General features: G+C 42.2%; 1 protein-coding gene across 2 annotated transcripts in view; it reads right to left on the bottom strand.

Annotated features, from left to right (window-relative positions):
* Positions 1-18,699, bottom strand: part of GLI1 (GLI family zinc finger 1) — a 166,457-nt gene that overhangs the window by 127,267 nt on the left and 20,491 nt on the right. For both annotated transcript variants that reach the window (XM_056562537.1, XM_056562541.1), the window contains exon 2: positions 11,780-12,378. The gene's annotated coding sequence lies outside the window, so the exon portion shown is untranslated. The remainder of the gene's footprint in view (positions 1-11,779; positions 12,379-18,699) is intronic.

Here is an 18,699-nt window from a genome sequence, read left to right as displayed (position 1 = left end):
CAATTGCATACAGTGATCAATGCTGTGCCATAGCATAGCATTGAACAGTGTTATTGGCACTCTACTAGTACAGGCTGATGAGGCTGCCTGCACAGATGGAGCACCGAACATACAGGAAAAAGCCTGGTATGGGACCCTGTGATTTCACTGCAGTGGTCCTGATCAGCTACCTTGAGCAGTATTGCCGACACGGAGCGGAGTTCACTCCGTGCACTGGATGACTAGGGTGCCGCTCCAGAGATCACGGGAGGCCCTCAGCGGCCGGACCCCTGCGATCAGACATGTTATCCCCTATCCTTTGCATAGGGGATAACATGTCTATAGACGGAGTACCTCTTTAATAAACACTTCTATAAACATTGCTATATTGCTTTGTCCATTTGGGCCAACTATATTACTATATCGATGATTGTGGTGAGAAAAGGATTTTAAGCTGCGGGATTGAGCATTTATAAGAGTTTGAAGTGCTATCCATGTAAAAACAAGATAATATAAGTGAAAAAAAAAATCAAGGGCAAAGCCATGAGAGGTTTACGGTATATGAATAGAATCGTCTCTCTAACAGATACAGTAGATCGGGAAAGAGGAGCCATGGCAAAGAGCCACTTAATCACTTGCCTTTAAAAAGCGATAACTTTACTGCAAAAGTATATAAGAAAGTGGGTCAACAAAGAGCATAAGAGAAAGCTGCTTCCCTTGTTGGTACTGAGTGTTTGTTGAAGGACTTAGCTCTTAGTGCCTGCAATACAAACACAAACAGAGCACTCACAGAGCAAAGTGAAGTGAAAGTTTCCTCTAAAATAACCTCTCACATGAGTGTTCCACTGTGAGGGGTACAACTAAGGACACACAAAAAAAAGATGAGGATTTTTGGTCTTCCCTTGCAATGGTTTTATTTGTAAGAAAAGGTGATCATTGGAAAAATATAATATCCCAAATTCAAATTTTTACCAAAGTTGTATCTATGATTTTGCAGAACTGCTGTAATATTTTTGCAAAAAATCTTTACCCAATCTACAGATCCCAATCACAGAAACCAAGATTTTTTTTTTTTATGTTCAATTTCTTCAAACAAAGATGCCAAAAAATGAATTTGCAGCTAGATTGGCAGTTTAATTTCCAATATAGAAATGTTTAAACACCAATTCCCTATATCACATGAAGGTGATTTTTTTTTTTAATTGAACCAATGCAAACCAAAGGCTAAAGTATCTTGTCTTTCCCAAGAATAGGTTAGAGACACCTGACCTCTTTTCACTTGTGATGGGAATTTGCAAGACGTGATGAGAAAGGAGATGAAGGACAATGCATTATTTCACTGGGAGGGAGTAAGAACGTCTAAAGAACAATGAAATCAATTAACATAATAGGCCAATGGAGAGATCCCAGACTGTATGGGAAGATTCCTCTTTCAGTGTCATATACATGATGACAATTGGAACAGCTGAGTACACAGATTATATTATGAGCCCCTATTTCTAACAAGTTAAAAATTTATCTGGACATTGGTTGTAAGACAGATGGAAAAGTAGTTGATGATAAATACATGATCCAACAAAACCAAAAACATAATAAAATAATAGAAAGAAATTAGTACTTTTCACTAGGATTGCTACTATGTAATAAAAATGTAATTGGTCCAAATTCTTATGACAAAATATGCAATTTTGAATACTGAAATAGAGTTTTCCTTCTTTTATCTGCATTTGTTTTTAAAAGCTCTTGCCAAGTAATAGAGTGTGACAATGCAAAGACTGAAGGACATCACTAAATCCTCTCAAAAGATTGTATTTAAACTCTATTTAGCCACATCTGGTAGAATAAATATTTTTAGGGACAGACTGGCTTATTATTCACCAGAATGATCTCTTCAATTCCATCACTTACCCGGTCCCTGCTGATGCCCACTTCCTGGTCCCATCTTGACTCATGAAATGCCTGCATAGATACTTTACTCAGTGGTGAGTGGTAGCTATGTAAGCATCGCATGTAGAACTAGACAGGACCAGGACATTTTTAATTGTGTTCTACAGTTGCTCATATACCTTCAATAGCTGAGACAAACCTTCGTTCAACTGATAGCTATCTCTTCTGTTGCCCCGTCATATCATAGGCTAATGTGTGCACAATATAGAGAGGTGGGATATGGTGCTGCTAGACTCCTCTAGTGGCCGCTTATTCAACATCCCCATATGGAAATCCAACATGCCCAATCCTTTTCTCAACAACATTATCTGTCGGGGAAGAGTCAGGAAGCCCTCATAGACATTAGACAGTCAGCCAGTCCTACCAAAATGATTGGGATAACTTATCTTTTGATATTTATGGATAACCTTTCTTCAGACCCCTCTATATGCAATCCTCAATTCTAATATTTACTGTTTATGAAATTCTGACATAGTACTCCTGCACAATTCAGCTGTATCAAAGGGGGTCTTCCATTAGGGTTTAGGGCTATAAAAGCCAGACCTGTAGCAATAAACTAAAAGGAGTGCATTCAATGAGTTGGCCATCTCCTTTAATAATTGCATTTTGATTTTCTTATGAAACTTGCACTTGAAGATATCATAGTCTGCTGTTTTAACACATATGCAAAACTCTCAAACTATTATATTACACTACACTTTAGGCTATTATAACATCGACATCAAGTTTAGTCATAATCAACAACACTTGATCATTAAGTGACCATAGACTAACATTTAATCAGTTTATAACATTTTTGGATATCTCCTGATTTATCTATGGAGGTCTTTTCCTGAACCTTTAAAAGTGACCTTGTCCCAACCTTTCCCAGCTTAGTCTAGTCATCCCAGGAATGCCTGTTGCTCCCCTGGGCTGAGGCCATCCTGTCTAAAGTATCCATGATGGCAATCAATATTCTAGAACCTCCCATTAGTTAATACAATGATTTCTTATCTGAATTAACTACTTGGCACCTCCTGAAGGCCTAACATGAAGTCATACTGAAATGGGGTTAATGCTGGAATGTGATGGGAGGGATGCTCACTAATTTGCAGCATCAAGCTTCCTAATGTCGCCCTTTGTTATTCCTCTGATGGACGCAAAGGAACAATAGACCCCTAGGGCAGGACTTTCCTTGCATGTGAATAAGTGTACAAATGGTTCCAGGTGTAGAGCAACAAGTGCCTGGATAGTTCAGATTAGGGTTTTTTCTACAGATTTTTAGGCAGGCTTCCTAAATGTGTGAAATGAGGAGCAAGTCACATGGAAATACCCCATAGATTTGTAAACTAACTCTATATCCTTTTTTAGAGTCCCCAATGATCACTACCTATATGGGAATTAAACATGGCAGACTTCTGGTTTGCAAGTACTTGATCCTGGACTTAGTAATATAATATGCATTGATAACAGATCAGTCGATTTATACAAAAATTTAATTCTTTACTGGTAAATGTTGCTGTGTTTTGTTGACAAACTTTAGTTGACACAGAAACGTGAATTGAATGGGGAGGAAAAATAATAGTCCTCTTATACAAATCATGCATTGGTGACTTAAAGACAGATTCTTAAAGCCACTTCTGACGCTCTACAAGAGCTGAAATGGCCCTTTCATAAACAGCATCTTCCTTTCAGACAAATTGTCTTCCCTCAGGGAGTAGGTTCCCCATTTGGGGAAACATTACACCTGTAACAGTTGTAGGGAGGCATAATTGTCTATAAATGAACTCCTCATGCTAGAATTAAAGTGACAGGATAACAAAGACCAAGACAACTCCCCCTAACGCCTAATATTTCCATGTTTTCCTTTTCAGTCCCAAGACCTTAGATTGAACAAAATGACTTTGTCATGGCCCTAAAATTGACTGCAAGTAAACTTAATACTGCTCTAATAAATCCTCAAATATATAGAACTGTTATGTAACCGCCAACAGTAAGATGTCCGGCAGGAGAGAAGGTGGAGATATAGCCTATTAATACATTTTCTTGACTAGATTCCTGTACTATACAAAAATGTGTTAATATGCAAAATATTATACGTTGACAATGATATTTTACAGAAAAAAAATTGTCATATTACCATCACAGGGATGATAAAAATATACCCAATTCCTTTTTCACTTTGCTTTCTGTTGACTGTTTCCCTAACCAGCTACTTGTAACACATGTATAGAACATTTATCACTAGTAGAGGACCGGTGTAATCCAACAAATGCTTTAGGTATGTTTGTAAGACCAGACAGGGTTTAAAAATATGAATTGACATTGGCTGCGGTGTAACGCAACTCAGAATCTCCCACTTCACAGGCAAGCGGCCTAACCACAAGGCCACCAGACCCATTCCTTTAATGCTGCTGCCATTTTACTTCTAAAAGTTGTTCTGAGACAGCCGCCTCCTGTATGTTTGTTTATGAGTGGAATTTGGGCATATTTCCTGCAATAAGTATAAAAAAAAAAAAATGCAATAACACAATTTAACCCTTGACAGATCTATCTATAGTAACATATATAGGCTTTTAGATGATTTGTCAACTCCTTAAAGATCAATGCTTTTAGCCCTTATTTCCTCTCATAGTGTTTGCATACAGCACGCCGTAAGTGTCTTACAAACACGCACCGCACAACTGTTGACAGAACAAACAGTATTGTCTAAGGACCTGTCAATATTTGCTCCTTTTATTAACTATTTTTGTAGTTGTAGATGTATTAGCCTAAATCAACCTGGATTTTGACATGAAAAGTGTCTACTTGCAACAGTTTACACATGTGCCACTTCTGTATTTGCACAATTGCACTTGAATATTGGATAATATTATACAAGAACACATAATATAGAACTCTACCCCATATGTCGTACAGACATTCCCTGTACAAATGTTTTTATCCTTAAAATAATTTTTCCATTATGGCATAAGGATGTAACAGTGGGAGATCTCTGCTAGCTTGGGCTGCTATACGTACATTTTATCATACAAGGCCAACCATATATAAGAAATCCTTCATATGTGATTGGGATCAAGGCTCCTACAATCAATCATTAACTTTGTCAGCTCGTTTCATCCTAGTTTTCTGTATATATCTCTGAAATGTTTCTCATGTGTTTCTTAATGTGATTTAATCAATAATAAAGGAAAGGGTTCTTTACAGTTAGAGTAGTTAAAATTATCATGGTACATACAATAATAGCATTTAAAGGGGTATTCTGGGCAAAAATATTTTATCCCCTATCCAAAGGATAGGTGATAAGGTGTCTAATCGCGGGGGGCCTGCTGCTGAGATCCCCCGTGATCTCCCTGTAGCACCCACCTTCTATGCAGATGCTGAATCTCCAGTTTCGGAAACCTCCAGGTTTCCGGGACTGGGGACTTGACATCACACCACGCCCCCTCCATTCATGTCTATGGGAGGGGGCGTGACGGCCTCCCATAGACATGAATGAAGTTGGCGTGGCGTGACATCACGTCCCCAGTCCCGGAAACTCTGATGTTTCCGAAACTAGAGATGCAGTCCCCGCATAGAATGCGGGTGCTGCAGGGAGATCGTAGGAATGGCCGGAATACCCCTTTAAAAAAGGGCTGAGCATTTATCTTACCACTCATAATACACATACGATAGCTATTGGCTGAACAATTTCTATCTTTTTTAACCTCCCCCATACAGCATGTGTTTTGTATGGGAAGAGGAGGGAAAGCTGCTGCCAGACTCCTCTGGCAGCAGCTTATCTTCCAAAAACAAAAGAGTTGGGCAGTTGTGATTTACCATGCACAGTCCATTTCTCCTTCCCAAGGCTTCCATTCACTTTGGATGGGCAGCCAGTCCCATATTGGCAGGCATAGATGACATATATATATATATATATATATATATATATATATATATATATATATATATATATATATGTATAATGTGTGAGGCCAATAATGTTTTAATTCATCCAGTAAAATTATCTGCCATGAACACTAGAAGCTGGACTTTAACACCTCGAAATATTGTTTGTCCAAGTCCCCATATACAAGGCTCATTATGCTTCATTCAATGATGACATAGATCGCATAATCCATATATGACGCTTTAAATAAACACATAGGCTTATGTGTGGTTTGCTATGGAAACAACAGGGATAAGTGTTCATCAAAATGTATCTTTAAAGGGAATATGCAAGTAAAAAAAAAACATAGCTGCTGTCATTTAAAAACAGTGCCACATTTGTCCTCAGGTTGTGTGTGGTATTACATCTCGGCACCATTTATTTCAGTGTAACTGATTTGCAATATCACACATAAAATGTTTCTAGAAGAAAGTAGCTTTATTTATTTCTAATCCTGGATAACCTATTTAACCCCTCTAAAACTGCACGGCAAACATTTTGGAGGTGATTTATTGCTACCATCCTTAGACAGCTGAAAAATAGACCAGGCAGGCAGAAGCTATACCTAATTAATTACAATGGTGGCACGTCTTGCTAGGCATGCTAGACACTACTCTCTTTCTCATGTCACGTTTTGGTTAGCTTATTTTATACCAACATAATGAAGGAGATTTATGAAAACCTGTGGAGAGGAAAAACTGACCAGTTGCCCATAGCAACCAATCAGATAACTTGTTTCCTTTTTTAGATGTCGTTTTAAAAAAATTAAAGACACAATCTAATTGGTTGCTATAGGCAACTGCACCACTCTTTCTATACACAGGTTTTGATATGCTGCTGTATGTTCCACAGGAAGTTCTTTTCTTTTTGAATTTATTTTCTGTCTGACCACAGTGCTGTCTGCTGACACCTCTGTCCATGTCAGGAACTGTCCAGAGCAGAAGCAAATCCCCATAGCAAACCTCTCCTGCTCTGTACAGTTCCTGACATGAACAGAGGTACTAGCAGAGAGCACTGTGGTCAGACAGAAAATAAATTCAAAAAGAAAAGCACTTCCTCTGTAGTATACAGCAGCTGATAAGTACTGGAAGGTTTAAGATTTTTTAATAGAAGTGATTTACAAATCTGTTTAACTTTTTGGCACCAGTTGATTTGAAAAGAATTGTTTTCCACCGGAGTACCCCTTTAATTATGCAACTTTTATCCTGCTCTCAGTTATGCCAAAATTCTGTCACAGTAAATCTCCCTCATAGTGTGCATGGTGTCTTTATTATGCAATGTTTATGCAGATATCACACCACTATAGCTACGTGTGAACAAGGTCTGAAGCTTTGCATGCAATGATCTGTCCAATTAATTTAATCAGGAGATGCGTGTTTATTAGGGCTATAACTACAGGGGGTGCAGACATTGTGGTCGCACCTGTGCCATGGAGCCTGAGGTGGACCAGAATTTCAAAGATTACATGGTATTTGGGGACCCGATACATATTTTGCACTTGGGCCCAGGAACTTCAGGCTACTTCTCTAACATTCACATAAGATTTCACAATGTTCCACAAATTCATGTAATCATATCCATTTATAGAAGAAGGGGGGAATCTATTATTGGGTTTACCCCGGTTTTGTGGTGTACATTTGTCTCACAGTTTGTCTCAGATGCTGTTTTGAGACTTTTCGTTGCAACTTTTGCTTTAGAAAGTTTTTCAAAAGGAACATACCAAGTCATGATTTCAGTTGATATCGTGCAGTGGTCAGGAATTCATCATATGCGACGTTTCAGTTTGTCGCATCTTATGTCGCAACTGCGCTCAATTAGGTGCAAATCTCCACCAGCCCTGACATCACCATACAAAGTGGTGTAGTGAAGTAAGAAATGTGATCCGCACCAGATTTATCACTTGCCCTGCACCGTGTAGTAAATCTGGTGCAGGTGCACAGTGTCCACCACATGAATTAATGGGGTAAAAAGACTTTCATCTACACCACTCTTGATGAATACACACCCCCCCCCCCCGAAACGTGTAGCAAGCAGCTTACATTATATACATTAGATGGAGTAGACACAGTCAGTATATACCGTATTTTTCGCAGTATAAGACGCACTTTTTTGGGGGGAAAAAGTCGGTGCATCTTATATGGCGAATACACCCCTATCGCGGCGGTCCCTGCGGCCATCAACGGTCCGGACCCGCGGCTAATGCAGGACATCACCGATCGCGGTGATGCCCTGTATTATCCCTTCAGACCGCCGCGTCTGAAGGGAAAGTGACACTAACCCGGCTGTTCAGTCGGGCTGTTCGGGACCACCGCGATTTCACCGCGGCAGTCCCGAACAGCCCGACTGAATAGCCGTGTTAGTGCTTACAGGACACCGGGAGGGACCTTACCTGCCTCCTCGGTTCAGGGATCCCCTGTATGGCCGCCGCTCTCCTTCCTCGTCATCACGTCGTCGCGTACGTGCGTCGGCGTGTGTAACGACGTGATGGCGGCGACGTAGAGCGAGGATACCCGGCCGGCAGCAGAGACGTTCTGCAGCGACGGGGACACGGCGACATCGATGGAGCGACATCCAGGGCAGCGTTGACGGGTCCGGAGCGGCGGGACACGTGAGTATTACCTCCTATTCAGTGGTCTTCAATCTGCGGACCTCCAGATGTTGCAAAACTATAACTCCCAGCATGCCCGGACAGCCAACGGCTGTCCGGGCATGCTGGGAGTTGTAGTTTTGCAACATCTGGAGGTCTGCAGATTGAAGACCACCATTGGGTTCAAAATCTTTATTTTTTTTAGATTTTGCACCTATAAATTGGGTGCGTCTTATACGCCGGTGCGTCCTATAGGGCGAAAAATATGGTACGTCAGACTCTGCTTCTCCTAAACTCAATAAAATCTGCAATTATTCTGGGGTATAACAGCCAATGGAAACAAGCGGCCTACTGCAAGGACTATTATTAATTTCTGCATATGTTTATTATCAAAGTAGCAGGAATAGTTTTAAGAACCCTGGAATTCTGTTTGGCCACCGAGCCTTCGTATCCCATGTGTATTATAAAAAAATGCAGCAGTTATTTTTTAATAATCCCGTACAATCAATGTATTGTGTAGGGTTTGGCTTACATTTTAACAAGGCTTTGGTATATAGTAAATTATTATTCTGGCTATACATTATATAATATGTTTTTGTGTATGTTATGGCTTTCATTTTAATTTTCCTTAATATGTTTAATGTTGCTATATCAGTATAAACCTCCATAGACGTAAATAGGTTCAGTCGTCACATAGAAGTCCACAGTCTTAGAGAATAAATGAGAAGCTAACAGGTCCAACATAATATCTGTAGCATTGCCCTCACTATGGTGTCGATCTCTTTATACAGACAGAGAGACATGTTGGCCTCACTCAGGGATAGACCCTTTAGGGCCTACTACCTCTTTAGCCCTCTTTACCTCTTTTGGTATTTATTGTATTTAGTAGCCAAACTTCAGTTACATTATGTTTATGTTACAGTACGGAATCTGATTCTTACATAACGTTGCTATAACTCATCTGGCAGGAACATGTACTGTGCTGACAATTCCGCTTCTACAACACTGCTGCTAATAAATAGCCTCCTACTAATGGATCCAATGTGTTTATCTGATGCATGCTTTGTTTATTCCTATATCTGAACTGTAAACATAGGGAAACAGTAGAGCAGCAGGCGCAAAATGGCAATCAAAGCAAATAATGCTAAAAAAGGCAAACACCGCGACGAGGAGACACAGGGAAAAAAAAACTTCCGCTGATGTTGCGGTCTAATTTTTCTGTTGTTTTTCATGGCCTACCATAGTCACTTCTTTGCTATATAAACCCACCCATAAGGATGGTTAGCCATTCACAGAACCATATATTATATTTTAAACATTCTGTTCGACTTAACAAATCAGGATATTGCACAGAAAAGACACATAGATATGGCAGATCTTTTATAAAAGTGTTATTAGTCATTTTACATATGACTGGTATAATAAATATATGGTCCACTGTAATAAAACACCATGCAAAGGGACAAACTGATTCTGGCTAACGTATTATTGTAAATATTTAGAAAAAGTTTGAGAGTCTGAAACCAAGAATCCGGCCTTCTGTTCTGTTAAGTAATAGGATATTGAACGTAACCTTTGGTGGTATTTTCTTCTAGTTCACGTCATTGAGAAGATCTACTTCACCAATGCAAATATATTCTTATTCATTAGACTATCATAGGTCAGGCTTAAGCATCTCTTCAACATCAGCCATCCAAGCAAATAGGGATTTCTTCTAAAACCTTGATATGAACACAACAACTCATCTACATGGGTGTTACATATATGGGCCCTTTTCACTCTCCCCACAATATGGCCCCTAAGGGCCATTGTTAGAAGAGGCATTGTAAATCGAAAAGACTGAAAAACCGAACACTGGACAGCCGAAAAGGCATTAGTATCACAAAATCTGAATAGTAAAAGTGATGAAGAGGTTGGCCAAGTGGTCCTTCTCTGCCTCCAACATCTATCATAATAGTGACGCACTTTGGAGAGAAAGCATGCTAATCATTGTTTATCAGTCAAGAACCCTCTTCATGTCAGGCCTTTCAACTTCTGATAAGTTGGGGATTACAAGAACACGGTGACAAGAAACTTTGCTTAGATAAATACTCAAAACCAAAAGTACATAGAAAAACTATAAAACAGGACCCAAGACAAAAAGTAAGCAAACTGATGACTTATGGCAAGATAATGTACACATGCAGTGAAGCTGAATTTGTTATATAAATCCTCTGCGCTGTTTTGTTAACTCGATGGGTTTACCCACAGTCCTGTGTAATGTCACTAGACAATATAAAATATGGGGTTTTGCCAAATAAATAACCTATATTTCTAAGGTCTTTACACACTACTATAGCACCAGTCCCTGTATAATACATGACAGTCTGTAAGTTGGATGTTGGCATAATACGAAATGGGTTTGAAAACATTTGTGCACAAGCAGCATACGTCCTATGTGAAAGTAAAAGCATCTTTAGGGAATTCCATGCTATTGGATACAGCAGATTATAGACCGTACTTGCTTTATCCTGACAGAACTGCTAAGGAGGCTGAAGAATTATATCATTAGGCCTGTAATTGCACATTGCAGACCCCCTTGTAAGACAACAGGTGAAGTTTTACTAGCCAACACTGGCTTTCCCACATCTATTGCGTTCTCGCCAGCCCTCAAACGACAACCAGCCACTGCATCAAGGAAGTGGACGCTAATAGTATAATAAAGTGCAGGCAACTTACTGTATAGGGTTATCGATGTTACGATAGATAGATAAATATGAGATAGATAGATAGAAAGACGTCAGCATTAAAGCAATGAGGTTTTATAATTATTTTAAGAAGATAAAATCTTTGTCACTTGTTCTTTTGTTATGTAATATATTAGTTGTAAAGGAAATAGTAATAATAAGTACAGATGTAGCAAAACAGAATTGAAATGATTGATGGATGTATTTGGAGTTTCCCATAGGACTGTAGGTAAATCTATCGCAATACTTAAACTAAGGGATTTATTAAACAATACATAAGAAATATTAACATAATAAATTCAGATCTGCTACACATATATATATATATATATATATAAATATGTATATATATATATATATATATATATATATATATATATATATATATACTCTGTATATAAGTTCTTTGCAAGTCAAATAACCAAAGTAAAACATAAAGCAGCACCATGTGTCTGGGTGTGTTCTGGACTCTCTGACAGCTCTACGACTTTCTAAATAAAAAAACATCTAACTTATTTCCTAATAATGACATTTTAAGCAGAATAACAGGAGTGTCAGATTGTCCTGAATATCTACTATTTCTATATCTGAAATCTATAGCACATTTCACCCCCCTCCATGCACTTGCCATACCTGACAATTATCACCTCCTGTAATAAACTCCAAAAAATCCAGCTGTGACTCCAGTATCATCCGCTGCCCAATTCTTCTTTACATCAGGACAAAATGTTTCTTAAAATTCCATGTTTTCCAAGAGTTTCAAAGAAAAAAAAATTGACACATCCAAGGTTAGATAAAAAAGTGTCAGAAAAGATGTAATAATCTTCTAGATCGATATGCCAATTGTTTGAAACATCCTTCTGGGATTTTAACCCTTTAAGCCAGAGAGAGATTTCAGCAAAGTTTGCGCTTGTTTTGTCCTCTGGCTGTAATTATAAATATTTCATTCTCACAGGAGGACCACCCTGAAGCAGCAGAGGAGTGATCTGATTTCCATGAAATCTGCCTCCTCCTTAGGTCTCTAAGTGAAGAAGAAACTTTTCCGGCTGTGGAAGGGTCCAGTTCTTGTTTAGCTGGAAAAGGTGCTTGGATTTGTCTTCTTTTTTGTGTCTTTTGCTGAGTTTTTAGGGATACGTTGAAGGCTGAGCAGTCAGACTAGGCACTGTGTGTGGTTGGGATGGGGAGACCCAGAGGATTCTCAGCTCTCAGCATGCTGTCTGTGGTTACTTGGGCTGGAAGAAAGAAGTGGCATGGATAACATGTGGGATGCGGATTGGAATGCTCTGAAGTGAGGGGGAGGAGGAAGGCCCATTGAATCAACCACATTCCAGTGGGAGAAGCACAGACAAAAACAAGGCACAGAAAAAGCACAATATATATACATGATAAACTTTCTCAAAACCTTGGGGCAAGATTTAATAAATGTTATCATCAGCATCAGAAATAATAGAATCATTAATGCATGTTTAAAATTATGTACATTATATATCTAATGTAAATATATTTAATATACATACATCTTGTATAGTGCTACACTGTACATTATATATATACATTAATGAGATATAGGGTTATAAAGATGCAGATATAAAAGGGCTTAAGATTGCTTTCAATGTTGATCCTCTTGTGCCCACTTAATGCTGGAAATTTCAAGCCAAGAGAAAAGGTAAGTAAAGACACCTCTGTATATATTCTATCTATCTATCTATCTATCTATCTATCTATCTATCTATCTATCTATCCGCAGTGCCATGTTGCATAATATATAGATATGAAATAGTGACATAAAGTGAATAAGGACACATTTGTATATATTCAATTTTTCTATACAGTGCTATGTTGTACATTATATAAGATAAAGTGGCATACAGTAAGTAAGGACATGTCTGTATGTATACTGCCTATTTATCTATGCTCATTGCTATGCTGTATGTTATACACAGACAAAATATAGTAACATAAGGTAAATAAGGACACATCTGTGTCCTTATGTCTATCTATCTATCTATCTATCTATCTATCTTATATCTATGCACAATGCTATTTATTGTAGCAGCCTAAGGTAAGTGAGGGCATATATATATATTTATATATATATATATATATATATATATATATATATATATATATATAATCTGTACTGTTACGCCGAGCGCTCCGGGTCCCCGTTCCTCCCCGGAGCGCTCGCCTCATCTTCGTTGTTGCAGCGCCCCGGTCAGATCCACTGACCGGGTGCGCTGCGGTCCCGCCTTCAGCCGGGGTGCGATTCGCGATGCGGGTAGCGCCCGCTCGCGATGCGCACCCCGGTCCCCGTACCTGACTCGCTCTCCCTCGGTCCTGTCCCGGCGCGCGCGGCCCCGCTCCCTAGGGCGCGCGCGCGCCGGGTCTCTGCGATTTAAAGGGCCAGTGCACCAATGATGGTGCCTGGCCCAATCTTCCCAATTAGCTTAATTGGCTCCCTCCTGTGCACTTCCCTATATCTAGTCACTTCCCCTGCACTCCCTTGCCGGATCTTGTTGCCTTAGTGCCTAGTGAAAGCGTTCCCTAGTCTGTTCCTAGTCCGTGTTCCTGACCTCCTGCCGTTGCCCCTGACTACGATCCTTGCCGCCTGCCCCCGACCTTCTGCTACGTCCGACCTTGCTTCTGCCTACTCCATTGTACCGCGCCTATCTTCAGCATCTTCAGCAGCCAGAGAGGTAAGCCGTTGCTAGTGGATACGACCTGGTCACTACCGCCGCAGCAAGACCATCCCGCTTTGCGGCGGGCTCTGGTGAAAACCTGTAGTGGCTTAGAACCGGTCCACTAGCGCGGTCCTCGCCATCCCTCTCTGGCACAGGGGATCCACTACCTGCCAGCCGGCATCGTGACAGTAGATCCGGCCATGGATCCCGCTGAAGTTCCTCTGTCAGTTGTCGCTGACCTCACCACGGTGGCCGCCCAGCAAGCCCGACTGATCGCCCTTCTAACCCGTCAGCTGTCGGAAATGTCCACCATTTCGCACCAACTTCAGTCGCAACTTCTCCAGCAATCTTCTCCTCCGCCAGCTCCTGCACCTCCTCCGCAGCGAGTGGCCACTCCTAGCCTCTGCCTGTCCTTGCCGGACAAATTTAATGGGGACTCTAAGTATTGCCGTGGCTTTCTTTCGCAATGTTCCCAGCACTTGGAGATGATGTCGGACCAGTTTCCTACTGAAAGGTCTAAGGTGGCTTTCGTAGTCAGCCTTCTGTCTGGAAAAGCCCTGTCATGGGCCGCACCGCTCTGGGACCGCAATGACCCCGTCACTGCCTCTGTACACTCCTTCTTCTCGGAAATTCGAAGTGTCTTTGAGGAACCTGCCCGAGCTTCTTCAGCCGAGATTGCCCTGCTGAACCTGGCCCAGGGTGTTTCTTCCGTTGGCGAGTACGCCATTCAGTTCCGTACTCTTGCTTACGAGTTGTCTTGGAATAGTGAGGTTCTCTGCGCGACCTTTAAAAAAGGCCTATCCAGCAACATTAAAGATGTTCTGGCCGCACGAGAGACTCCTGCTGACCTACATGAACTCATTCACCTTGCCACTCGCATTGACATGCGTTCTTCCGGATGGCGTCTGGAGCTCCGCCTGGATATGGACTTTGTTCGCACGAAGCGTTTTTTCTCTCCGGCTCCTCTCCCCTCTGGTCCTCTGCAATCTGTTCCTGTGCTTCCCGCCGCGGAGGCTATGCAAGTTGACCGGTCTTGCTTGACACCTCAAGAGAGGACACTACGCCGCATGGAGAATCTTTGCCTGTACTATGCTGGTACCGAACTCTTCCTGAAGGATTGTCCTATCCGTCCTCCCCGCCTGGAAAGACGTACGCTGACTCCGCACAAAGGTGACACAGTTCTTGATGTCAACTCTGCTTCTCCACGCCTTACTGTGCCTGTGCGGATATCTGCCTCTACCTTCTCCTTCTCTACTATGCTCTTCTTGGATTCCGGATCTGCAGGAAAATTTTTTTTGGCCTCTCTCATCAACAGGTTCTACGTTCCTGTGACCAGTCTCGCCAGACCCCTCTACATCTATTGTTTTTACAATAAAAGATTGGACTGTCTCGTACGTTTCCACACAGAACCCCTCCTAATTTGCATCGGACCTCATCACGAAAAAATTGAGTTTTTCTTTCTCAGGTTCTTTGGCCCCAAGAAGAGGGGGAGACCCAAGGGGGGGGGTACTGTTACGCCGAGCGCTCCGGGTCCCCGTTCCTCCCCGGAGCGCTCGCCTCATCTTCGTTGTTGCAGCGCCCCGGTCAGATCCACTGACCGGGTGCGCTGCGGTCCCGCCTTCAGCCGGGGTGCGATTCGCGATGCGGGTAGCGCCCGCTCGCGATGCGCACCCCGGTCCCCGTACCTGACTCGCTCTCCCTCGGTCCTGTCCCGGCGCGCGCGGCCCCGCTCCCTAGGGCGCGCGCGCGCCGGGTCTCTGCGATTTAAAGGGCCAGTGCACCAATGATGGTGCCTGGCCCAATCTTCCCAATTAGCTTAATTGGCTCCCTCCTGTGCACTTCCCTATATCTAGTCACTTCCCCTGCACTCCCTTGCCGGATCTTGTTGCCTTAGTGCCTAGTGAAAGCGTTCCCTAGTCTGTTCCTAGTCCGTGTTCCTGACCTCCTGCCGTTGCCCCTGACTACGATCCTTGCCGCCTGCCCCCGACCTTCTGCTACGTCCGACCTTGCTTCTGCCTACTCCATTGTACCGCGCCTATCTTCAGCATCTTCAGCAGCCAGAGAGGTAAGCCGTTGCTAGTGGATACGACCTGGTCACTACCGCCGCAGCAAGACCATCCCGCTTTGCGGCGGGCTCTGGTGAAAACCTTTAGTGGCTTAGAACCGGTCCACTAGCGCGGTCCTCGCCATCCCTCTCTGGCACAGGGGATCCACTACCTGCCAGCCGGCATCGTGACATGTACACTGTGCTATGATCTATATTATATAGAGGCAATATATGACATAAGCTAAATTAGGACACATTTGTATCTGTCTATCTATCTCATATCTGTCTATCTATCTATCTATCTATCTATCTATCTAAAGAGGGGATCAAAAGTTTGGGCACCCCAGGTAAAATTTGTATTAATGTGCATAAAGAAGCCAAGGAAAGATGGAAAAATCTCCAAAAGGCATCAAATTACAGATTAGACATTCTTATAATATGTCAACAAAAGTTAGATTTTATCTCCATCATTTACACTTTCAAAATAACAGAAAACAGAAAAAAATGGCATCTGCAAAAGTTTGGGCACCCTGCAGAGTTAATATCTTGTACTGCCCCCTTTGGCAAGTATCACAGCTTGTAAACGCTTTTTGTAGCCAGCCAAGAGTCTTTCAATTCTTGTTTGAGGTATATTTTCCCCCTTCTTCCATACATAAGTCTTCCAGTTCTTTGAGATTTCTGGGCTGTCTGTCAAGCACTGCTCTTTTGAGGTCTATCCATAGATTTTCAGTTATGTTGAGGTCAGGAGATTGTGAAGGCCATGGCAAAACCTTCAGTTTACGGCTCTTGATGTAATCCCCCGTGGATTTCGAGGTGTGTTTAGGATCATTATCCATTTGTAGAAGCCATCCTCTCTTTAACTTCAGCTTTTTCACAAATGGCATCAAGTTAGCATCCAAAATTTGCTGAAATTTTATTGAATCCATTTTTCCTTCTACTCGTGAGATGTTCCCTGTGCCACTGGCTGCAATACAACCCCAAATCATGATTGATCCACCCCCATGCTTTAACAGCTGGACAGAGTTTCTTTTCATTAAATTCTGTTCCCCTTTTTCTCCAAATGTATCTGTCAGGATCCGGACTGGTATGCGGAGAGGACACTGGAGGTGGATCCTCTGTGTCAGTGAGGTGATGGCGTGGGCCGTACCAGGGGAACGGAGTCTAAGAGGTTACTGGTTTTCACCAGAGCCCGCCACAAATCGGGATGGACTTGCAGCGGCAGGTAACCCCCAGGTGGTTCCACCCGATAGCGACTCAACCTCACTGACAGCTGAGACAGGCGCGGTACACAAGGACTAGACGGAGGCGAGGTCAGACGTAGCAGAAGGTCAGGGCAGACAGCGAGGTTCATAGTCAGGGGCAACAGCAGACGGTCTGGGTACATAGGCTTGGGAACACACTATAACGCTTTCTCAGGGCACAAGGCAACAAGATCCGGCAAGGACAGGAAGGGGAAGTGGGTTTTTATATGGAATGGGAGTGATTACAACTGATTGGACCAGGCACCAATTAGTGGTGCACTGGCCCTTTAAATTTCAGAGAGCCAGCATGCGCGCGCCCTAGAGAGCGGGGCCACGCACCGGGACATGACAGCAGGGGAATGGGACAGGTGAGACGATTAGGATGCGACCCGCGGGTGGGTGCGTCCCGCTACGCGGATTGCATCCCCGCCGGCAGTAACAGTGCAGCGCTCCCGGTCAGCGGGTCTGACCGGGGCGCTGCAGACAGAAGAACGCCGCGAGCGCTCCGGGGAGGAGCAGGGACCCGGAGCACTCGGCGTAACAGTACCTTTGCTCATTCCGGCCAAAAAGTAAAATTTTAACCTCATCAGTCCACAGAACTTGTTTCCAAAATGTAACAGGCTTTTCCTTATGTTCATTTGCATAGTTCAAATGCTGATTTTTGTGGTGAGGACGTAGAAGAGGTTTTCTTCTGATGACTCTTCCATGAAGACCATATTTGTATCTCTTCATAGTGGAATAGTGTACCACAACTCCAGTGTCTGCCAGATCTTTCTGGAGGGATTTTGCAGTCAAACGTGGGTTTTGAATTATTTTTCTCACAATCCTGCGAGCTGTTCTGTCTGATATTTTTCTTGGTCTTCCAGATCATGCTATAACTTCCACTGTTCCTTATGACTGCCATTTCTTAATTACATTCCGAACAGAGGATATTGACAACTGAAAACATTTTACTATCTTCTTATAACCTTCTCCAGCTTTGTGACGTCAACTATTTTCAGTTTCAGATTTCTAGACAACTGCTTAGATGAACCCATGGTGGTGATTGTTGGGGCAAGGTCAGATGAGTCCTTTGAGATTGACATCACCTGGTCTTCCCAGATGATGATTGAGAACAATCCATGACACTGGCAGGTCTCAGCTTTGCAAAGGGGGCAGTGCATGCGATAAATTATGCAGGGTGCCCAAACTTTTGCAGATGCCATTTTTTTGTTTTCTGTTATTTTGAAAGTGTAAATGATGGAAATAAAATCTAACTTTTGTTGACATATAAGAATGTCTAATCTGTAATTTGATGCCTTTTGGAGATTTTTCCATCTTTCCTTGGCTTCTTTATGCAAATTTTTTCCTGGGGTGCCCAAACTTTTGATCCCCACTGTATCTACTGTATCTATCTATTTATCTATCTGAAAAACAAGAAGGTAGCAGCACACATCAGAGTAATTAGAGGTGGGTGCAATTCAGTGGGAGTCCCAGATCACGAGGCTCCAAGTAACATGTAGATGCAAAAACACTGCAGCACTCCAGAGCTTGTGATAAAAAACTTGTAAAAAGTATTTATTCCATCAAAAATGCAGAAGGCAA

This window comes from Hyla sarda, chromosome 2, assembly GCF_029499605.1.
Source record: "Hyla sarda isolate aHylSar1 chromosome 2, aHylSar1.hap1, whole genome shotgun sequence".
Classification (NCBI taxonomy): domain Eukaryota; kingdom Metazoa; phylum Chordata; class Amphibia; order Anura; family Hylidae; genus Hyla; species Hyla sarda.
This window is presented reverse-complemented; position numbering and strand designations above follow the sequence as displayed.